Source organism: Balearica regulorum, chromosome 4 (assembly GCF_011004875.1).
Source record: "Balearica regulorum gibbericeps isolate bBalReg1 chromosome 4, bBalReg1.pri, whole genome shotgun sequence".
In the NCBI taxonomy this organism is placed as follows: Eukaryota; Metazoa; Chordata; class Aves; order Gruiformes; family Gruidae; genus Balearica; species Balearica regulorum.
The window spans coordinates 36445060-36453835 of record NC_046187.1 but is presented as its reverse complement, the minus strand read 5'-3'; positions in this window follow the sequence as shown (position 1 = coordinate 36453835).

Below are 8776 nucleotides of genomic sequence, written 5' to 3'. Positions count from 1 at the left end.
TTTCCAAGGATGCAAATGATATTAAGCTCTTTTGTGCATTCATATGACAGACTAATAGTGAAGAACTCCAGAGAGGTTTTAAATCTTGCGCTGTGTGTGCAGCCTGGTCTCCACATCTCAGGAAGTATGAGCTGAAGTTAAGAGTTGGTAGAGAGAAGAGCAACTGAAGTGATCATGGAGCTGAAACAGCTGTCTTGTAAGGAGAGATTTCTTCAGTTTGAAGATGAGAAGGCTGGAGGGGCTGGTAATTTAGGTTTACAAAATCATGAAGATGATGGATGAGGTGAATGCAGAAAGTGTTATTCAGCAAATCCTGCAATACCAGAGGTGCGGAGCACCCAGTGAAACCAGTATCTCTTTTAAGGAGATAAAAAAAAGTTCTTCACACAGCAGGTATTGAGCTTCTGGAACTTGCTGCCACGAGGGACTGTGGAAACTGATAATATCAGGACATTCAAAGGGGATTAAACAAATTCAAGGAGAGCAAGTTTATATATGGACTTTATAAGAATTAGGCAAGCTCTCATCCTCTAACATTCCTAATACAATTCTGGATGCTGGGCACTATAGGGGAAAGGGGCCACAGCTACTGCCCCAGGCTCGCGTGCTCGCCTCACGCTGCCACAGTCGAAGACGTACCATTGGGCTAGGTGGCCCACTGGTGGGGCTCAGAAGGAATTCCATGTCTTCTTATATTTGAAGGCTATTCAACCAGCTGCAAAGCTGTAAGCTGTTCAGGCCTTTTCCTTATTTATAAGAATATATAAAATTATCTTTCCTTGCAAGGATGGAGATGCTTGGGTGTTGTGAGTCTCCATTTTTTACAATGAAAGAAAGAAAGAAAGCAGGTGGCAACTTTCTGATGCCTAAGGATGGGTTTCCAAGAGCTGTTCCATGGAATTTATTCTTTTGGAAAAGATGAAATGCACACAAAATGCAGAAACATTTTTCCCCCACTGTGATGCATTGTTCTATCTGTATTTGGTACTGGGTATACCAATGCCATTATTTAACTGAATCAGATCTTGAAATAAGTGGTTTTCTCTAAAACTCAGTTCAGTTCCAGTAGTTATTTCCTTTTTTAGCCTTCCTCAGTGCATTTACTTCTTATTTAATCATTTGGTTTCAGCATTCACTGTTCAGGAACATTATCTATATTTCCTTCAATGGAAAAGCTGGCATGGCATTCCCTGGAGGTCTGTTAAGCTGCACAAGCATGCCTTATCAGAGGTATTCTTCAACTAGCTATGTGAAACACTTTGAGATTTGGATGGAATGTATTAACTGTTAAGGAAAATAGCCCCAGTGTGAAAGCCAGCCTTATGAAGTGTGAGAGCTGTGTCTGACATGGTAAAAGCTGGCAGTCCCGTGAGCTGCTCTGCTCTGGGAATTCTGAAACAACAGCGGGTCATACATCTTAATTTTCAGATATACCTGGATATATCACATACCTAAGACAAGGTCTTTTCTGGTCACCTAATTTTTTCCTACCTCAGGTCTCCTGAAAAAGAAATATGCAATCAAAAAGTTAAAGTAAGAACTGACTGAAGCATACTCTGAAGGCAGCTGTGGCATAGTTGCAGTAAACCGGTGATACCCAAGCAGAAGCTAGAGCTGCCTTATAAAAGCATCATGCTGAAGGAAGAGAAACGGATTTGTCTTGTTAAATATGACAAGACCTAGCTTTAAAAAAACTCACTGTGTGAGGAAAGCATCTGAGGCTTTTTATCTTCAATCAGGTGCTCAGGCCCACATGGCTGTAACAAATCTGTCCCCAAACTCCCGTTCCCTCATTCTGCTACCTCTTTTCATGACCACATGGACAGTTCTACCATCACAGCTGTCACTGGCCTATAGCAGGAAGGTTACTGAAGTTAGACAGCTCTCTGAATATCCAGGATATTCCTAAATCTTGCTGATTCTTTCCATGTAATAGGCTTAACCTTTCCTCCCTCTGGGGCTGATCCACTTAAATAAAAAACTCCCAACACTACACCTGCAGTTTTTATTTTGCACCTGATATACCTACACGATGCAAGTCTCTTTTGCAGCCAATAAATACTCATTTGTTTTTCTCTTGGTGGTCTCCAACGTTGTGAAGCATCGGTACCAATTGTGTCTCACATTTCAAATACAAAAGTAACATCTTTTTTTCTTACCAGATCTTTTTCTTCCATATAATATTCCTGCCATAGCAGATATCACTGCTACTATCCAGAATTGTGGTTGCTGCTTGGATAAATAAATGCCTGGAGAGAATCTCCTAATTTATTTCATGTGTATCATTATTAGAGTGTATCTGGCTGAATTTTTGAGAGGAGGGCACAGATAAGAGATTAGATTGTGATGAGAAATCCCAGAAGCCTGGTTTGATTTTTTTTTTTTTTTTTTTTTTTTGAAGAGTCTGGTGTGAGAGAATGTGAGACCTGTTATCACATAGGTAATCCACAAATCACAGCTGGCTCCGTATGGACTGATCACTCTTGTGGCGGGCCTCAGCTAGCTCATTCCTTCTGCTGTGGGTTGCTTTTGTAGTCATTCAGTTCCTGTTGCACTTCTAATTAGGAGACTTCCATCATTGGGCTGTTAGCTGAGCAGGCCTTGTAACATAAAAGGGAAGGGGAATTAAAAACTGCCTATTTTATACACTGAAAATGCAAGGTGTTGTTTTCTTAATCATCAGACATGAAAAGGTTATGAGATGTTACGGTTCTGTTCAAGGGCTGCTCTGCCTTTTTCTGGCCTTCCGCAGAGAAGATGCTGAGCAGACGTGGCGGTTCCCCCAGACTCCGTGCGCTGCCAGCTACCTGAGCAGTTGCTTTCTAAAGTTGTTTTCTAACTGAGGTGTGAGGCTCTTCCTGGCCAGCTGCAGGAGTCACTGCGCTTGGGAGCGCAGCTGGGGCCTGAGCTGGTTCATAGGATTTATACCCCATCGGGTACTGCTTAGAGTACAGAGTGCTGAAAGAGTGCGAAATACCATCAAAACGTACGCTTCTAGCGGCACTCGAATGCTTGCGTGGCTGTATCAGCATGAACTAAGTCAATAAGGCAACTCATGCGACAGAAGTGTTGATGTATTCCGAGAGCCACAAAAGGTCAAAGAACAAAAGAGATTAAATCCCCATTAAAATCACAGCTTTCCACTTCATTTCGCTTTGCTTTCTCATATGTCTAAACTTGAACTTGAAATGCTAGTTTGCAAGTAGCTATAATGTGCAAACACAGCTTTTGTCAACTTGTTAGTGTTTGTGTTCTGAAGCAAGAGATCCGTAAGGCAAAGAACAACAGATTAAAGCTTAAGCAGAGTCAACACCGTACTGGGAAGGAATTCTTACCCTCTATCACAGTCTTATCTGACTGATAATCTGCACGGCCATGGAGAGCTGACGTATATTTTTTGTTACACTGTTGCCTTAGTGCTAAGATTTCTTTGATTTTCTGCTGTCAGCTTTACCACCCAGTGTAGATATCCTCGAGCTTTCACAATTGCTGCCTTTCCTGCTAAGAAAACAGAACTTGCATGTGTTTCAGTACTTCTTGGCACCCTGCCTCCCACATATAGTTTAGGGTCAAATTTTCAGCCTATTCGCTTTCCCTGATTTTAAGTATAGGCAATAGTGTAATTAGCAAGGAAAAATACATCATTTTTCCTCTTTGGTGGAGGGGAGAAGTCCTGCCAAAAACTGTGTAAATATGCCTTGTACGGAGGGACCACTAATCATCAGAGAAAAGCATGCTTTGTAAGTCTAGATCTGGAAATGTGATCTGATAGTCATTCAGTTTTGCAAAAACAACTGCTGGAGCTCAGTATCATGGCTATTCTACTTTTTAAGGACTGGATGAATGTTTAAGAAAATGAAGACGCTTTCCTCGAACAAAAGTTTTTATAAGCTGCCACCCTCCCTGCCACTATATGACAAAAGCCTGGGAAAGTCCTGCACTTTGGGTGACTTTCCCTGTGGGATCTGCGTAAAGGGAGGCCACGCTTTCTCACGTAGCCGGCTCTCATCTCCTCTCTTCTAGACTTCATCCCTGAGGGCCACTTTCGCAGCCTCAGGTCTTGGAGGCACAACAGGATTGTGTTGCAAGATGGTTTATGGTTAGTTTTGCTGATTTTGGGCCATTCTTGTGTATGTTTCAAGTCCATGACTAAGTCCTTATTGGCATTAATGGAAGCAAAGGTTGTGTCCTGTAAGGCTCAGCCTGAACCTCCAGTTCCAGGGAAACTTCTGCAATTACACGCCAAGCTTTGTGTCCCATTTCTCACCTGGCATACAGATATCACCAAGATACATTCGGGCATTCTGGGCTGAAATGGAGCATTATATGACTTTGATATTTTTCAGTGGAGAAAAAACATTTCCTGTTTACAGAAATTTCCATAAACCTTTGATCTTCATATTGAGTTGTGCTTAAAATCTGGTGGAACTAGTGTGTTTTTTTCCAAGGATGGTGAACATAGTGGAGACCAGAGCCTGATTCCTCTGCATTTCAGAGATCTGCTCTGACCTGCAAAGATTTCTAGTGAATTTTCTGTGTGCCTGTTGGAATGGGTTCCACAGAAGAAATTCAGAAAGATCCCTTTCAGAAAACTATTGTAATGGTTCCTTCCCAACTGTAATGGTTCCTTCCCCTGTGGAGAGGTGGAATACCTACATTCAAACACTATTTAATTTATTAAAACACTATTTTATTTATTTATTCCTCCACTATTTGTGGAGGATTTCAGACCAGGTACTCTTCAATTCACAAGTGTGCTCCAACCATTAGGATCCTTTGGAAAAGGACGGCTTAGGCCAAGTTTGCAGCTGTTAATTCCCAATGGAAATAGGTGATTTCCTCCAGCGTGCGTGTAGACATCCAGCTTTCATCATTTCCTTCTGGCTCAGTTAGGAGATTGCCCAGTCAGTGTGCTGCATTTTGTGGCACATCTCTCACGTCATGAATCACAGGCAAAGAAGGGGCTAGCAATATAATTTGGAAAGAAGATAGCTAATGGAAGATTAGGTAATGTGAGGTTGTATCTAGGTTTTCTCTCAGTTTAACCAGCTCCTCCCTAAATACTAACAAGGTTTAAATACACCCCTGGGCGTGATTTCACAAAAATGGAAACTGTGAATTATCCACATTAGCTCTTTATGTGTTCCTAATGAGGTTCTCTTTCTTATTTATACTGGTGGGTTTTTTAATAGAGCATTCTTTACAGTAACTTTAGTGTAAGGCTCTTCAGCATGTTTAATGATCCCAAAATATATTCTATACTTGCTAAAACAAATAATAACTTTTCAGAAGCACAGTAGATAACAGTGAATTGCTAGATTGGACTTGGTGTGACACATCTTTCCATTAATTCCAGATGCAAAATCTACCCCTCAGAGACATCCTGTGAATGCTCTCCAAGGGTCTTGCAAGAACACGAGCAAATGAACACTTTATATTCTTAACCACGCATGAAGCTTTCACCGTTATATTAACAATACTTTTCATTTAACAAACAATCCAAGTATAATTCCACACATTTTGCAAATAGAATTCAGAGTTGTTTTTTATTTAAACCAATTTAACAGGCTCCTGTGTAGAAGGATATGATAAATTAGAAATTGCTAATATGTGGTTCATGAGGAAGGACATTAGTGCCTTCTGGCAAATAATTCACCTTTGAATTAACACAAATATGTAATATCAAGAATTTTTGTCTGAGGAAAGCTCTCTACTTGTTCAGGTTTCATAATCAGTTCAAAAGCTGCTAAACTGTACATGCTACATTTTACATAATGCTGCAGTTTCGAGGTGCAAAGTGATATGGATCAAGCATAGCAGAATAGTTATGTCAGAAAAAAAAAAAAAAAAATCCTAAAATCATTTCAGCTCAGAATACATATCCAGCTATAACAGGATGTCTAAACTGGATACTGCCATTTTATCTAACGGTCATTTCTCGTTTAAAATCTGGTAGAACATTCCCTGAAGACCTAATGGCAGCAGTCCCAGGGAATATGGTAACCGTTGGCTCAGGCTTGTGATAATGATGATACACGCTCACTCGGGAATCAGGCTGATCTGTGCTTCCCAGCATGGTGTGTCAGATCTCTGATTTCCAAAGTAGAGTAAGATCATTAAGAAATTTGCTCCAAATAGACAGTCAAAGACAAAAACCAAAGGAGTTTAAAATAATGCAGCAAACTGAGAGTAAATATAATAACGAAAAAGATGAATGAATGAAACAGATTTAGAAACTAGGCAGTTGTCTTGGAGAAAGCTTAGTTTTCTGTAGGTGAGTTTTCTTACAACACGCAGATGTTGGGAAACTTTGAACATTTAACATTTTTCAGAGTGGTCAAAATGGATCTGAAAAGTAAAAGCCGTCTTCCTGTTTGTTATGAAATCCACACTGACGATGTATGTGCGAGCATTGCAATGAATCCTGAGAACAGAACTTCTGTTAATCATAAAATGGGAGTTATTTCTTCCTGTCACAACAGGGGAAAAATGTATCAAAAGGCAGAAGCGAGCATTGACTCTGCACTGCTTCTCATAGTACCTTTTTCTGGGCTCATTTGTATAGTGTGCCTGATTTCTCTTTCATTGAAGACATATTCTTAGATGCCACATCATATAAAGTTACAAAAAGATGCAATCAAACAGTTCTTAAAATGAGTGTTCATTACTTAGCATTTTAGGTATATTTTAGTAAAAGTATGGCACACTGAAACCATTGGATTCCCTTTGACTTCTCACTTTGTGAGGGTGATGTGTTTTTTAAACTCTACTCAGAAAACTGTGCACAAACCTAATGTTACTATGACAAAATATTTCCTAAAATGCTGTGAGTTACAGCTGACTTTAAATCAACTTTAAAACAATCATCCCAAAGTGTGCAGGTGAATACCTGCAGTTCCTGAAGCTGCAATCCAATTAGACAGCTTTAATTTACTTGCAAAAATATGAAAAGATTTTGATTCATTCTCTGAGAGATGTGAAGCAGTTATTAATTTTCAGTACAGAGGATTAATCTTTAATTAGGCTGTTCTGATTCAGAGCCAAGTTCTGGAAGGGGTGACACTTGCCAGCTCCTTGTCTCGGCCGGGTGGTGCTGGGTTGCGAAGCGAAGCCCCCAGGGGAGCAGAAGGCTGTTGATGAAGCCCTGTGTGCTTCCACTGGCTCTTAACACGCATTTCCCTTTCATCTCCTACTTTTGTGCGGGTTTCTTCTCCTATATCTCTACGGGCAGCTGCTTTCTCTTAGTGATTATTTTTTACCATAGCTCTGAGAGCAGACAAAAGTGTGTTTCAGGAAATAGCAACACCAGTGTTAAGGCTCAACATCAGAGTTGTAGGCATCTTGTCTGTCAGATGGCTTACCTACAGCTACACAGAAATATCTCCTTTTAAATTGGCCAGTTTCCTGGAGCTTTTTATGTAGTTCAGAACTTCAAATTAATACACTTTCTCACACATCCAAAACACTTCAGTTACATAAAAGAACATTTATGAACTATGATGGACTGAAAAACCAGAGCACTCTAAAAATTACATGTAATCAGATGGTTTTTATTTGAGTTTTGGAAACACTCCTTAACTTGGAAGCTTTCAAATCAGGATTTAGTTTGCATGTAGAGCTTGTCTGAGGTCTAGCTTCAGCTTTTACACAATTATTGTTCCATGGCATTTTCTTTCTGCCCAAAAGTAGGATGCAAGTATTTAAAAAGATAATTGCATGTTTAAACAAAACATGGCAGAAAGACCTGTTTATATTGTGGGATTGTGGGAATGGGTGTTCAGCTCATGTACAAGTGCTCAGCTTTCTCTTCCACATCAGGTACCCTGTATGTTTCTATGCAAATAGCTAGAGCACAGATTTGTAAGTGTATAATTCTTATGACTATCATTAGGATAGCAATACTTATTTGCCTATGTACTTTGATTCACAGCTGGTAAAATGGTGGCTCTTACCTGATGTACTGACCTGTGATAAGAATAACTACATTAAAAATTGCAAGAGAGACACCATTGAATGACAAGTGACTGGAGTTCTGCACCTGAAAACTTGCCTATTTTTTCCAAGTGTATCAAATAATGTCTTCAAAGCTATCGTCTATTTCTGTAAATTGCTTTGCTCAAAGATCAAGATACTTAGTACATTAAAGGGAGACATACATCACATATATAGACTCCTTTCTACATTCTCATTGAATGTTTTCTTAGCCTCCTCTTCTCAAATCCTGATTTTATCACGTTTTCAACAAATAAAGAGAGAGCTGGTAGGGGTTTGAAATACATATAATTTTGAGGATAAAATTAGTGATGTCCTTAAAAATAAAATGTATGATAGACATACTTCAAAATCAATTGCTCAAAAGAGACAGGTAAAATCCAAAATAGAGCAATACTTTGAAGACAGGCTTTACAAAAAGAAAAGAACCTCCCCCAAATAAACCCAGAAAACCAAAAATCCAAAAGGATAGATACTTAACTATAGTGGTAGGGTTAGTTTTGTTTATTTTTCTATAATTCAGCCATGCAGAACTCACTGTTTGAGCTTTACAAGCTAGCTTTATAAACACTTTCAAATTGACCTCAATGAAAACAAAAAACAGTACAAAAATATTAAATGAAAATTAAATAAATCCTTAAATGTCTTTTGACTACTCAACATAGGGAGATTGTTTCTAAAAATAATCCTTGGTGTAGAATAATACTGTCATGCAGGATGAACATCTCTGTTTAGAGCACCCTTGCTTCTGTTTTAGCATTTGCAAAAGCAATGTGATGATGCT